Source organism: Cornus florida, unplaced genomic scaffold, assembly GCF_030987335.1.
Source record: "Cornus florida cultivar Cherokee Brave unplaced genomic scaffold, ASM3098733v1 CherokeeBrave_3.0.0_Hap2_Chr11, whole genome shotgun sequence".
In the NCBI taxonomy this organism is placed as follows: domain Eukaryota; kingdom Viridiplantae; phylum Streptophyta; class Magnoliopsida; order Cornales; family Cornaceae; genus Cornus; species Cornus florida.
In genome coordinates, this window is record NW_026775581.1 from 59,863,870 (window position 1) to 59,879,552 (window position 15,683).

Consider the following 15,683-nt stretch of genomic DNA (forward strand, 5'->3'; position numbering starts at 1 on the left):
GACAACAATGCCACTATTTATAACTTTTTCAAACACTAAGGCTTTTTCTTGATGATGTGACCATACCTCTTTATCTGCCATGGTCTAAGGCTGTTTTACATTATTTGGCTTTTTGTTCAATCACATGGCTAGTCACAGAATAGGACTCTTACTGAAAAAATTAGCTCTTGTAGATACACAAAACTAACCCACTTTCTCATCTTATCATCATATGGCTAAAGTTAAAAATAGTGGTGCTAAGTGCATAAACACGTGAACTATTATGCAAGACACCCCTATAATGCCAAAGAGAGAGAGAGGTGTAAATCCCTTTTGTCAAATTATCACATGGGTAAAATTCATTCACATGTCTATGAATTGGGCTTTGTAAGTAGACATATGGCATATGCACAAAACCATAACATTAGCACTAGTAAATCTCAAGTACTAAGTTTTTTTTAGCAATAACGGGGAAGTGGAATTCATAAAAATATTGCAAAAAATTAGTAAATATTCATACATTTCATATAAATACTGCATAAAATTAAACTCAACTACTAAGTTTTTTTAAGTTTTTTTGAGCAATAACGGGGAGGTGGAATCACAAAGTCATCATCCCCTGGATCTGAATAATCTGATAACTCTGAATCAACTTATAAGTCTGGATTATTAGTGATGGCTTGAATAACTTCAGTTGGATCCTTATGCATTTTCTTTGCAATGGAAATGCTCTCATTCCTGCAATATCTGACATATAGATTTTTTAATAGCTTTGATTAAATATGAGAAAAAATAAAGATGCTACATAATCAAAGTGCACTTAGAAATCTATTTAAAATAGAAATTAACATTATAATAGTTTTGTTAAAATAAAAACATTAGATGAGTAAATTGCTTTTACAAATAAGGATGCCAATACTCTACCTCATGACAACAATGCCATTATTTATAACTTTTTCAAACACTTAGGCTTTTTCTTGATGATGTGACCATACCTCTTTATCTGCCATGGTCTAAGGCTGTTTTACAACATTTGGCTTTTTGTTCAATCACATGGCTAGTCACAAAATAGGATTCTCACTGAAAAAATCAGCTCTTGTAGATACACAAAACCAACCCACTTTCTCATCTTATCATCACATGGCTAAAGTTAAAAATAGTGGTGCTAGGTGTATAAACACGAGAACTATTATGAAGACACCCCTATCATGCCAAAGAGAGAGATGTGTAAGTCCCTTTTGTTAAATCATGATATGGGTAAAATTCATTCACATGTCTATGAATTGGACTCTATAAATAGACATATGGCATATGCACAAAACCATAACATTAGCACTAGTTAATCTCAGTTGTTGATGTATGGACCGAAAGTATATAGAGCAAAAGTACTCGTTAAGAGATGCGTGGATTGAATTTAGTTGTTTTACATTCTCAATCATTCTCAAAACTATTCCATTTTTAACTCCTCATATCGATGGTTCATTTTTTTATGTAACACTAACCTGGCATATAATCGTCATCCCCTCCATCGAGATTTGGTGTGTATTTATTTTTCAATGTGTTCAAGTGTGTATTTATTTTTCCTTCAATAAATGTTTTGATTATGTTTCTATAAATGTACCCTGTATTTATTTTCCTATTATTTGGCTTCTATTCATTATAGCATTATAAGCTATTCCATTTTTAACTCATCATATTTGAAACTATTCCATTTTTAACTCCTCACGACTTCGTGAGGCCATGAGACCCCTCCAACGTATAGGAATTTACTAGCTTGCCATTGTCTTCAACCAACAAATGTTCTTCCTTCATATATAATAAAATACTAGGAAATCTCCTCACTATATATAATAAGATACTAGGAAATTTTCGAACTCTAGTGAATTGTCTTCCATAAATTCATGCCAACCCTTGTAAAAATATTTTGTGTTGTTAACCTCTCTCACTTCAACCCGCCACGATTTGCTTGCATAACTCCTAATTATAGACTTAGAAGGTAAAACTCTATCAAATTACTTAAGGAACGCTGGTGGAAGTTGCAGTCGTTGAGAGCTCCGTTCCGGGAGAAAAACTTTGAAGAACTAAGGACATTAATCAGGTAAGGAGAACTTTTTGCAAAGTACTATTCCATAATGGAACTGGCTTAAAAGCAGCTTTTTTACCTATCAGGTAGAGAATAATTGTTTTTAGGATATCTTGTAGAATAAAAATAAATAAATAAATTAGCAAAGAAACAATATTTCAAGTGATGTTGGAGTATATTTTGTACTATTCATTCCCTCAAGTTAGCTAGATTGGAATAAAGTTTGTACTCTTTATGGCACTAATGGATTTATTTATGGATGTAATGTGCAACTTAATTAGCGGTGTGGGGTGTAATACCATTTTCAATTGTAAAAATAAGTCCATTTTGCGAAGGTACCACTTTTTTTCCAAAAGTACCACGTTTTTGAACTAAAGGTACCACTTTTTGGCGTCCAGGTACCATGTTGTGATGCCCATCGACTCTAGAGCCACGGGTGATCAAGTCCGAGCACAGATCCGAGAGATACCAAACAATTAATATGTAAACAAGCAGAAATAAAACTGAATTAAATACAAATTAATAATACGCTGAAAGAAATCTAACATAAGAATCCTCAAACTTGAAATAAATAAATTAATATGATTTAAAACCGTACAACTCGGGAATCCACCTAGTGGACCCCTAATCCCAAATCCTTGAATAAATTTACAGAATTAAAATCCAAAATTTAAAATAGAAAGGAAATCCTATGTAACCGGAAGAGTGAGTGTCTGTATCTGCATCAACATGATCCAGCTCTAAGACTGGTACTGTCGAACACCTGAAAAATAATAGAGTGGGTCAGGCCCATATGCAAGTCCTGATCTACTACGATCCAAATAGTAATCCGATACGCAGATACATCCTAGAAAGACTCAACAATATCTAGAGTAATCCATATACGTATATATAGTACACGCTATAGGACGCTCGCTAGTCCAGTAGGTCTGTCTCAGCCTGAATAGAAGGTAACATGCAAATACGCACTCTAAGATGGGCATGAGTACCTAGACCTACCAGGGGACAACACCTATGTCTAGTTATCCATCCTAGGCGATATACGTGCCCTAACCATGGTCCTGAAACTCAAGCTCATACCATGGCACATATAATATATATATAAAGTCCGAACTCCTCCTAATACAATATACCATCCATCTGTGTAGTGGTTTGATATATGTATAACCAATCCATCCTGAAACCATAGTAGATCATTCAATTCACAATTGATACAACACATGTAGGTGATGGACTTAACCTTTATGGTTAATCCATACTTAAATCCAAATTGGGTCAGACTTAGTGTTTTGAACTAATCCATTCCCAATATAGGTAGGTCTTAGTGTTTTGAAGTAAGCCATCCCTAATATGACACCGTCCCATACCGGTTCATATACATCCATAGAAGTGGGACTTAACCTTTTTATGGTTAATTCAACTCTTTTCAAATTAGGTAGCATTTAGTGTTTGAACTAATCCATACCTAGTATGTCACCGTCCCATACCGGTACATACAATCCTCCAGTTCACGTCGTTATCAACACAATATAATTATTTATCAACCACATCCCAGAATAAGCATAAATATAGTTTAGCACGTATACAACCAATTTATGCATCCAATATAACATTTAGATATCTCATTACAGTTCTTCATATATATGAAAAGACTGTACAATTAGCCCCTCTAGCTAACCTAGTTGACGAAAACAGTATTAGATACTAATCAACCATAATCCATTATATGCATAATTATCACTTAATACCTATAACAAGTCAATAGGAATTACTACAGAATCCAACCATCACATTTTAACCATTTAAAATGCTAATACAAGGCGTAGTAATCCAATCCTCCATAAACTCCTTATATTGAACAGAATTTATAAAAGAAATATATCAATTAACTCCAAATCAAGAAAAGATGGTTTCAAGCACTTACTATTCTTATACTTCTGTTTAGATATAATGAAACCATAAATTATATATGCCAGAAAAATTCCAAGTTCCAGTAAATGGTTTGAATATTCAAACAGTTAGCAACACCCGATTTTTTTCCTTAAATTTAATTTGCTCCAATCCTTAACCCAATCATGGATTAATATTTTCCATAGTATAACAGGTTTATTCCAGATCCAACAACAATTTAAAACAGCCTAAACAAAGTTCCAAGAACTTATACAGACCAAACAGTGCACAGAAACAAAATTTGGTGCGTTCAATTGAGAGCAAGCTCATTCAAACAAAGAGCCTGCTCTATTTTTTCAAAAGAGCCTGCTCAACTAATCTAGGAGCTGGCTCCTAGATGCTAGAGCCGGCTCCACCTTCCTTTGGAGCCGGCTCTAAGGTAGAAAGAGCCGGCTCCTCCTCTTCTTGGAGCCTGCTCTTCTCCCCTTAGTTGCCGTCGTCCGTTCTACTGCTTCTTCTTCGACTGCGGTGTTTTCCAGACCTCTGTAAGGTTCTTAATGGTTGTTCTAGGGTTCAATCTTAGTTCTAGGGTAATCTTAACCCACTGATATGCAACCACGATCTGAACTAGACACAAGTCTTACAGCAACGATTACATAATTTCTGATAACAACTTTAGACAACTTACAACAGATTTATTTAGTAAAACTCAAAACTGTTTTAAAATCTTGTTCTAGGGATTAAACTCATTCCCAGAATAATTGTAAGGCATCCAATCATATTACTAATCTCAATAAAACAGGCTTAAACGTAAAAGACACAGATAGCAGAAAATCAACCAGTATGCAAAACAGTTTACTCACTGAGATCAAATAAATTCATATCTGCATGGAAAACATGTTATTATGTTTGTGTTAATCCGTTTTATCTTTTATTAAAACCCTGAAGTCTAACCAGGCATGCACAGAACACGAATTAAAGGGAAAGAGTAGAACAGAGACTTGCCTGCAATTTCAGAGTTTGAAACTGTAAACCACCGTCTCTGAGTCCTCCGTCAACGTTGTCGACTACTGTTCTACACCTCCGGCGCTCTTGGTTCAATCCAGAAGCAACCCCGTTCTTCCCCTTGAACCTCACTATAAATCCTCAAAGGTCTACTCTCTGTTTTCCTACAATTCCTCACTATTGCACTCTGTATTTTCTCTCTGTTTCTTAGGTACGTGAGAAGAACTTTGTGTACTTTTATAAAACCCTAAACCCACATTAAACTATATATTTATAGAACAAAAAACTTAACCTAACTTTAATTCGTTTACAAATAGGAAAACAAAAACCCTACCATTCATTCCCTATTATATCGGCGACATCCGTGTAAAATAAAACCCTAAGTTTCCATAAAGAAAATACAGTACATTAATTAAATTAAACAATTAAATCCGTATTAAAAATTAATCAAGTAATATATCATTAAAACAATCTCAATAAACATGTAAATTAAATACACACAAATATTAATTAAATCAATTAAGCAACCACAATTAATCACTTAAGAAAAACAAAACAGCTAAGTCACATAACTAAATCAATTAATCAATGAAAAATTAAATTAAATTTTCAATCCTATCCTTTTGAAAACTAGGGGTATTACACATGTTTTCTAAATACTCGCGTAGCTAGCATGGAGAATATTTTGTATTATTTATGGCCCTAATGGAGCTATTTATGGATGTCATTTGCAACTTAATTATAGGTGTGGTGTATAATTTTTTTTTTTTCGATTGCAAAAATAAGTCCCTTTTTTGGAGTCTACGCATTGCGGGATTTTCTAAACACTCGCTTAGCTAAGTTGAAAAATATTTTGTGTTATTCATGGTGCTAATAGAGCTGTTTATGGATGTAATGTACAATTTAATTAGCAGTGTGGAGTGTAATACCATTTTCAATTACAAAAATAAGTCCCTTTTGCAAATGTACCACTTTTTTTCCCAAAGGTACCACGTTTTTGAACTGAAGGTACTACTTTTTGGCGTCAAGGTACCATGTTTTCTCTAAACACTTATTCATGGCGCTAATGGAGCTATTTATTGATGTAATGTGCAACTTAATTAGCGATGTGGGGTATAATACCATTTTCAATTGCAAAAATAAGTCTCTTTTGCAAAGGTACCACTTTTTTCCCAAAGGTACCATACTTTTGAACTGAAGGTACCACTTTTTGGCATCAAGGTATCACGTTTTCTCTAAACACTTATTTATGGCGCTAATGGAGCTATTTATGGATGTAATGTGCAACTTAATTAGCGGTGTGGGGTGTAATACTATTTTCAATTGCAAAAATAAGTCCCTTTTGCAAAGGTACCACTTTTATCCCAAAGGTACCATGTTTTTGAACTGAAGGTACCACTTTTTGGCGTCAAAGTACCACGTTTTCTCTAAACACTTATTCATGGTGCTAATGGAGCTGTTTATGGATGTAATATGCAACTTAATTAGCGGTGTGGGGTGTAATACCATTTTCAATTGCAAATATAAGTCCCTTTTGCAAAGATACCACTTTTTTCCCAAAGGTACCACATTTTTGAACTGAAGGTACCACTTTTTGGCGTCAAGGTACCACATTTTCTCTAAACACTTATTCATGGTGCTAATGGAGCTGTTTATGGATGTAATGTGCAACTTAATTAGCGGTGTGGGGTGTAATACCATTTTCAATTGCAAAAATAAGTCCCTTTTGCAAAGGTATCACTTTTTTCCCAAAGGTACCACGTTTTTGAACTGAAGGTACCACTTTTTAGCGTCAAGGTACCACGTTTTCTCTAAACACTTATTCATGGCGCTAATGGAGCTGTTTATGGATGTAATGCGCAACTTAATTAGCGGTGTAGGGTGTAATACCATTTTCAATTGCAAAAATAAGTCCATTTTGCGAAGGTACCACTTTTTTCTCAAAGGTACCACGTTTTTGAACTGAAGGTACCACTTTTTGGCGTCAAGGTACCACGTTTTCTTTAAACACTTATTCATGGTGCTAATGGAGCTGTTTATGGATTTAATGTGCAACTTAATTGGCGGTGTGGGGTGTAATACCATTTTCAATTGCAAAAATAAGTCCTTTTTGCGAATGTACCACTTTTTTCCCAAAGGTACCATATTTTCGAACTGAAGGTACCACTTTTTAGCGTCAAGGTACCACGTTTTCTCTAAACACTTATTCATGGTGCTAATGGAGCTGTTTATGGATGTAACGTGCAACTTAATTAGTGGTGTGGGGTGTAATACCATTTTCAATTGCAAAAATAAATCCCTTTTGCGAAGGAACTACTTTTTTCCCAAAGGTACCACGTTTTTGAACTGAATGTACCAATTTTTGGCGTCAAGGTACCACGTTTTCTAAACACTTATTCATGGTGCTAATGCAGTTGTTTATGGATGTAATGTGCAACTTAATTATCGGTGTGGCGTGTAATACCATTTCAATTGCAAAAATAAATCCATTTTGCGAAGGTACTACTTTTTTTCCCAAAGGTACCACGTTTTTGAACTGAATGTACCACTTTTTGGCATCAAGGTACCATGTTTTCTCTAAACACTTATTCATGGTGCTAATGCAGCTGTTTATGGATGTAATGTGCAATTTAATTAGCGGTGTGGGGTGTAATACTATTTTCAATTGCAAAAATAAGTCCCTTTTGCGAAGGTACCACTTTTTTCCCAAAGGTACCACGTTTTTGAACTGAAGGTACCACTTTTTAGCATCAAGATACCACGTTTTCTCTAAACACATATTCATGGTGCTAATGCAGCTGTTTATGGATGTAATGTGCAATTTAATTAGCGGTGTGGAGTGTAATACCATTCTCAATTGCAAAAATAAGTTCTTAGCGTCAAGGTACCAATTTTATCCCAAAGGTACCACGTTTTTGAACTAAAGGTACTACTGTTTGGCGTCAAGGTACCACGTTTTCTAAGCACTCACTTAGCTAGCTTGGAGAATATTTTGTGTTATTCATGGTGCTAATGGAGCTGTTTATGGATGTAATATGCAACTTAATCACATTACATATATATGTTTATTGAGATAGTGTGCTATTTCTTTGACAACTATTGAGATTAAATTATCCATTTATCGACAACATGAAACTAAGGAAACAACAGGCCAATTTTTCATTCATTAAACTTCTTCAATTTTAAACTCGATCAAATTTGAAATTAGTATATTAATATAATAGTGAAAGAAAATTCAGTGAGACCCTAATATAATAAGCCATATAATACTAATTCATAAAAACCCAAAAGAACAACTTCATTTGATTCTATCTAAGGTAGATACCAGTATAATAAGCCATACAATAGTTGCAAAAACATACCAACCTAATCCACAATCAAAAGTTGCAAAGCTACTCTTCTTTAAAACTTAAAAAATAGCTAACACCAACAGATTGCAAAATATATGCAAAAAAAATTGACACTATTTAACATTACAAATGTCCCATATCCCACATCATTTCAAGTACTTTTTAGAAAATTCAACCATCCTCCTATCCCACTTCCTCTAGCTTTCAATTGGGCAAATGTAGGTATGTATTTCCTTGTTCTGTGGTAAACCAATTTGTTGCCCTTATCCTTTGTGTGGTCCTAGTGAGAGTCCTCTTGTTTGTGTATTTGATGGATATGCATTCTTTCTGTCTCTGTGTAGTTGGAACAAATAACCATTTTATCTCTGTAACTGTCACATGCAATAAAAATTAAAGTATTAAGGCATTGTATAATAATAATAAGGAACAAAAGCAATATAAAAACAGACAATTTGAAACTTTGAATAATAATAATAATTTTAAAAAGAATCATCAAAATTAAAAAAGAATTTATAATTTGCCCAACACCTTGCAATTAACCTCATTATCCAACTTAGCAGTACTGCTTTTAAAACATGTTTGAACAATTACATAATAATTTTGAGTTTACTTAAGAGGTTGAATATTTCCATTGGAGCTCTTGACAAATATATCACATGGAAAAATGCAAATGAATATTGAGCTATAGTACTAACAACTAAATTATACTAAGAAATTGTTGTACAACAAAAAATTATATTAGAAAGTCGAGGAAATTACATCTTATACGCCTTGATGGATTAAGATGGAGATAGTGAGGTTACTTGAGGTAAATGGTACCTTGTTGGCTGATGGAGGTGATGTTAGAATCATCAAAATAAAAATAAATAAATAAATTACTAACCACAAGTAAGCTGATGGAAGCTTACTTGAAATCAACGTGCTTAACCACATGTATAAAGTGCTTCGTTCTTTACAAAATTCTTCATTTTGTTATTGTCATCTAAAAGCAAATTTGAAGCAATAATTGCACGTAACTTGTCAACGTCCACCTATACATTAAACCAGGTAATTTCTTTTCATGAGTATAGGATATGGAAATGGACTTCATGCGTGAATACATATAAGTGTAAATAAATAGAAATCTAGTGTTACAGAAACTATATATTTACTCACCTTATTGAGAAGACTTTGGATTTCACTGACAGAAAGGCTGACAGCAGCAAAAACAATGGTCCCCAATTTCCTTTTCTCAGCACTTGTCACTAAATAACCACCTTTGCAATAGTTCTTCGTTGTTCCAACACTTGTTTAACAGCAAACTCAAACGGAACCTGGAAAGATAAATATTGTGCAGAAGCTATGTTGATCACCACAAGCCAGTTACAAGAACTCCAATTACCAAAAAGACATTTCCTCCATTTCTCGCTTTGGCAGAAAGGAGGCAAGGAACTGAAATACTTAAATAATAGTTTGTAGGTGTGTAAACATGTTACACTATGTTAAATGGACCTAGATACCTGTGTTGGGTATGGATATGTATCCACGCATTAGACGTGTCAAATATCTAAATAGTGGACACAGCTAAATATTCATGTTGTATACTAATTTTTTTTTTTTGAAGATGTTTTCATGCAACATTGTGTCCATTCACTCATTTTAAAGGTAATAATAAAATAAAATTGAATTAGTAGATATGCTTTTCAAGTGCATGTCCAACAAAAAGTGTCGGACACATATCCCATACCCATGTCCGAGTATCGTGTGTCCGACATGGGTGCTTCACTAGTTTTGAAGAGTCCATTTAACATAGGTGTTATAAGCGCCACATAAAAATGATATTAACTTAAGTGGATTTTGACGATGGTCAGGTGAGTGCACATAAAATCAAACTACTGATCTAATACGTAAGGTAAATTGAAGGCGATATGGAGCTATTAAACACAAATGCTATATATTAACCTATATAGAATTAAGATATTAAGCATTGCCAAATAGAACCTCTCGTAATTGATTCTCCCATTTAGCCCAGTCCTTGATATATGATCCTTTGGTGGAATCCAACCTAGATTCAGAATTGGAAGGAGAATAGTAAGAGCTTCTCACCACTAATAATTGGAAAAGTAAAATTGATGACCATAAAAGTAATCCTAAGACAAAAGGTCGATGGCTATAAATAACCACTATCAAACATAATCACAGCACCAAGTCACTATTTCAATTCCGCTACAATCTTGGATACTAACCATTAGAACATCAATTAACTAAAGATGGAAACATCTTCCACAAGAAATGAAGAACAAAAAAAGTAACACCAATTGTAACATCATTATAAATATGTTTGTGTTTGTAATATTATTTTAGGTAATTAGTATGCAGAGCTGATTTACTTGTTTCTTACATTGCTATAGACATTCTATAAGATACATCAACTAATTAAATTTTCCAAAATATTATTACAGAAAAAAATCCAAAGTTCCAAAAACACAGCATCTGAGAACAGGTTGTACATTTTTTTTTTCCCACAACAAATACATAAAGTTTAGGTGTGACCCATAATCCTATCACTAAAGATCATGTATCCAATTTTGAGAGAGTAACCAGTTTTCATAATGCGAAAAGGTGAGAGGTAGAGGCAGAACTCCTTTAACAACAATGAGGAGAAGCCCAAGTCTCAAGCATAATGCCAATCATGAATTTTTCAGTTCATATAAGCATGATAGCAAAAAATAAGGGGAGAATGCAAATATATGAGAAGAAGTATCCAACAATTTGCTTCAACATTCGAGAAACAATCTTAGTTTTGCAATATTGGGAAAATTTAGAGACTACTAGACCATAAAACCACAAAGGAAACCCCGACTACAGCTATTAATCAAAGATTGGGTTGCATTTATGAGTAGCCCTAGTCTTATCCATAGTAGCTTCCATAATATTGGGCTTATAAACCCAATGGGCAGGATATTGGTTTGATTGTTAGACATATTGAACACCAAATAAGTCAACATTGACATATGAATCATGTTTTGGAAGCCAAACATCTTGTAAGAGCGAAAAGACTATTGACTCAAAGGTTTACTTATTTCTAGATAATTGTTAAAACTATCTGTCTTATCTGACAGTCGCTGCATTATAGATAATTGCTAAAACTATCTGTCTTATTTGACAGTCGCTGCATTGTTAGAAAGTTTCTGATTTCACACACACACACACATGCACGCACGTATACACACACCCACCCACACGCACGCGCGCGCACACATTATTTTTTCATTAGTGGACAAATTAAAGTTTTTGATCCACACACACACACACACACAGAGTATTTTTCCATTAGTGGACAAATTAAAGTTTTTGATCTTTATGTTGTCTTTGAAGTTTTTGGCATCATTTTTTTTGTCCACTTCTTGTAGACACACACACACACATACTATTTTTCCATTAGTGGACAAATTAAAGTTTTTAATTTTTATGTTGTCTTTGAAGTTTTTGGCATCCTTTCTTTTGTCCACCTCTTGTTGTCTTTGAAGTTGTAAGTTATGTGGTTGGAACATAATCTTCTTATTGAGTTTGCTGAAATCCTTGTGCCACCTCAGCTTTTGGCTCAAAATCATTTTAGGCAAATTATGGGACTTTGACTCAGCCTCTTAGTAAATATGGTGCCCTAACCCCATTTATATGTAATAATAACTATCATATTTAACTTTGGAGATTCCAAAGACTTTTGTTTTCCCTTCCTTAAAAGCCTGTCAATTCAGTTTTCGAAACATATGTTTTTTTTTTAGTTTAGGATTTTGATTGCTTTTAATGAATTTGCATCAAGTGTTCCTATACTTGATCTTTCCCTTTTTATCTTTTTTGGTACATCAGGAAATGGATATATTGTTTCTTGTTTCTGTTTGTTGTTTGTATAATGGAAATTTACTCTTTTGATTTGGATCTTAAGAGACGTTTGGACTCGTAAACAAAAAAATTCTGCTAAAGTGTATCTGGTCTTAAACTAAGGAGATGACATTTGTGTAAATGACTTGAGTAGTTATATGGAACTCACTTTTCCAATTGGTAAAATTGACAAGAATATTATTCAGAATTATAAAAATAAATTTCCTATACTTTTTTGACATCCATAACAAAGAATATCTCTTGGTTGATTTATTTAAGTGTTTATTAGGATTTATTTTTTACAAATTGAAGTAGTATATCATACTTGTACTGCTCATAGATGTTCATTGGGGATGGAGCAAAACTTGTTCGTGATGTTTTTCAGCTTACGAAGGAGAAATCTCCTTGCATTATTTTTATAGATGAATTGATGTTATAGGCACAAAGCGGTTTGACAGGTATGCCATATCTCTATTTTATGTGTAATTTTCTAATCTGCCTTGACAATTTTCTGAATCTTGGTGTAATGGATTTTGGATTGAATACTTAAGAAGTTACGTCATAATGTGACTAATTGATTGTAAATTGTTTCTTTCAATGCAGTGAAGTCAGTAGGAATAGGGAGGTCCAACGGACAATGTTAGAGTTACTCAATCAGCTTGATGGATTTAGTAGTGATGAACGGATAAATGTATTTATCTTTGCCTTTAATTAAACACACTTTTAGTTTCTGGTCACTCGTTCAGGCAATTGTGAGCATTTAGAAGGTTTTGAATTCAATAATTAGCAGAGTTTTATTTGGTCCCCATATTTTTGGCATGGACATTGTATCTTCAGAACTTCTTTCTTTGTTGAAGGGTCAGATATAATTCTGGGCTATGGTTTCTACATTTTGAGTGTCTTCAGATTATAGTTTTCCTCACCGGCTGAGTCATAGCAGACTCATCTGTGCCCGTGTCTATGAACCATGCTTCAGATGCCACCAACAAATAGCTACTTCACTAATAAAATTTCAGTTAACTTAAATTATTATCTGAGTTAGTAATTCAGTATTTCATAATCTCATGAATTGCAGGTAACAAATACAGCTGATATTTTGGATCCTGCACTCATGCGTTCTGGTCGATTGATAAACTTATTATTAGGCAAGGTAGGTTAGGTGACATGACTAGGACATTAGGGACCGACAGTAACATTGCTTGAGTGAGGCAATGTGTATATTTTGGTCATTTATATTTATTTGTGTACGTAATTTGGACATTTTCGTTAGACTTTTTCTCAAATATCACCGATTCCATTATAATCTAAAAATATTTGTGTAGTTCAGAATGAACTACAGATGACCTAGGCGAATATTCTGGAATTGTAGTAGCTTTAGTCAATGTAGGAGGTGTGGAGGTTTGGATTGGTGAGACATGATATTCAATGTGGTAGAAGAACCGTGTTTTGAGGCAAAAATGAATTAATCATTTGTTGGCTCTCTATGTTTTTTAACATTCCTTCTATAAGAATTTATTACTCTTCTGTTATGCTACTTGGTATTCATATGTGTTATAATTTGCAACCACAAAAACTGAAATCTAATTCTTTTCATCATTGTTCATATTTCATCTCCCTTTTCCAATAAAAATTCTTTCTAATGAAATGAATTTATTCTTTGTTTTTTGTATCTCAGAAGAAGAAGTCCTTTCAGCTCCTCTAAAATTGGTGTACAGTAAACTAATCTTGCAGTTAGCCCCTTGATTATTTAAGTTAAATAATCTTAATTTAATTCTATTATTGTTGCCTAAGCAAGTCATAGCTAACTGTGTTTCTGTTCTTTATTGCAGATTCACAAGGAAACTTTTGGTTGCAGTTGTAGAGAAGTGGGACAATCATGTGCTTGTCATTGACAAAGTTTGCCCCCCTAATTGGAAGGTTTGATGTGCAACTTAACTATATAAAATTCCCAGTTTCCTTACTGTACTCTCTTTATTTTAGACTATAGACTCCGTTTCTCTTAAGTGAATGACTTAAGTATAATTCTTTAGAACCTGAGCTCCATTCTGCATTGATTCATAATTTTTTCCCCCTAGACCTTTTATATCTTTCTTGGAGAATTTCCATAGTGGATATGTTAATACTATTATTTGTAGAAGTAGGAAACTTCTTCCAATTGAGAATTACTATGTCAAACACTTGTTGACTCTATACTGGATTTCACTCATACTATATAATGCAAAATAAGAAGTGAGTGACACTTTTTTTATTATTATTATTTTATACTTTCTTCACTACTTAAGTCTCTACAACAAGGATAGGATATTCAAATATAACAAGATTCACCTTTTTTGTGTATGGTGATGTGTGTTTAGCACCTTCTGTTCATGTCAGAAGGCAACACTTCTGTGTTCACATATCACAGGTCATGCACTATTAAAGGTGGGGTTTTGTCAAGGGAATTATAAATTGACATTGAAATTTCATATATGCACACACACACACACACACACACATATATCACCATGAACTTGTGTTTGGCCTCCATCTAAACTGGTTGCCATTCAAGTTTCAAGTCTATGCATGCTTTATTAATGATGAAATATGCATCTTTTATTCTTGTTTCCTAATATGGGAATTTTATTTTAACTGATAAAATGATGAGAATGACAATACTATATAATCATGGAAAGGAATGGGGACATTTGGACTCCATGGGAACAAATAATTCCATTACGTTTTAGATAGCACTAAATTGATTCTCAATTGTCCTTCTTTTGCCAATAAATTCTTAATGATGCATGAATAGTACCATCAACAGCAAAATGAGTTTACATAAGCTTATTGTAATAATAAAAGCATAACAGTTACTTTAAATTAAACAAAAAATTAAAATCGTAAGAGCTAGTTATGCAGTGAGATTGAGAACAATATGTTTGTGTGTGTGTGTGGGAGAGAGAGAGAGACGAACCTGAAGGGAGGCCATGAAGGAAATAAGTTGAGAGTTAGAAGAATAGTAGAAATCTGAACTTGAGAAGTGGGGATGCCGCTACGGCTGAATTACAGAGACGGGGAGAGAGATGGCATCTTATTTAGGCGTTGCTAGCCTGACTTTCTCCGGGCCAAGGTTAACCCCTCTTTTCTCGTTGAAGCCTTCGGAGAGAAAGAAAGACCAGGGAGTGAAGCAGTGTCAATTAGTCCAGCTCGATAGCTGGGATAGCCAAAGAAAAGCACTGGCGTACCTGTACCCCCTCTCGATTCGACTGATGCGGCCAAGGATCGAGCAGTCTTGGTTGTTCCGCTGTTACAGTTCCTAGCTAGGGGATGGGTGGAATCACCAATAGTAAAGAAGCAACTAGGGTTTTTGAGAAGCTTTCTTCTCTTTTAGATTTTACAGAGGCAGAGAGAGAGAGAGGGCTGCACTGAACGAATGCTAGGGCTGCAATTAGGTTAATATATTAAAATATGGAGAAAGGGCATTTTAGCTAACACAGAAAAAAAGGGGAAGGGTATTTTAGGCACCACAAGTTTTAAAC

The 15,683-nt window shown here is 34.1% G+C and overlaps 1 long non-coding RNA gene across 3 annotated transcripts; it reads right to left on the reverse strand.

The window, feature by feature from the left end:
* Window positions 1-8,242: 8,242 nt before the first annotated feature.
* Window positions 8,243-15,588, reverse strand: LOC132284637 (uncharacterized). 3 transcript variants are annotated; one of them, XR_009472331.1, is made up of 6 exons: window positions 15,119-15,588; window positions 10,249-10,351; window positions 9,463-9,620; window positions 9,216-9,338; window positions 9,067-9,134; window positions 8,243-8,678 (listed from the first exon to the last, which is right to left on the reverse strand). It is a non-coding gene; the product is annotated as an uncharacterized LOC132284637 (long non-coding RNA). The 3 variants fall into 3 exon arrangements; XR_009472329.1 differs by having other exon boundaries at window positions 10,288-10,351; window positions 15,119-15,587; XR_009472330.1 differs by lacking the exon at window positions 9,067-9,134 and having other exon boundaries at window positions 10,288-10,351; window positions 15,119-15,586.
* Between the last annotated feature and the right edge of the window lie 95 nt (window positions 15,589-15,683).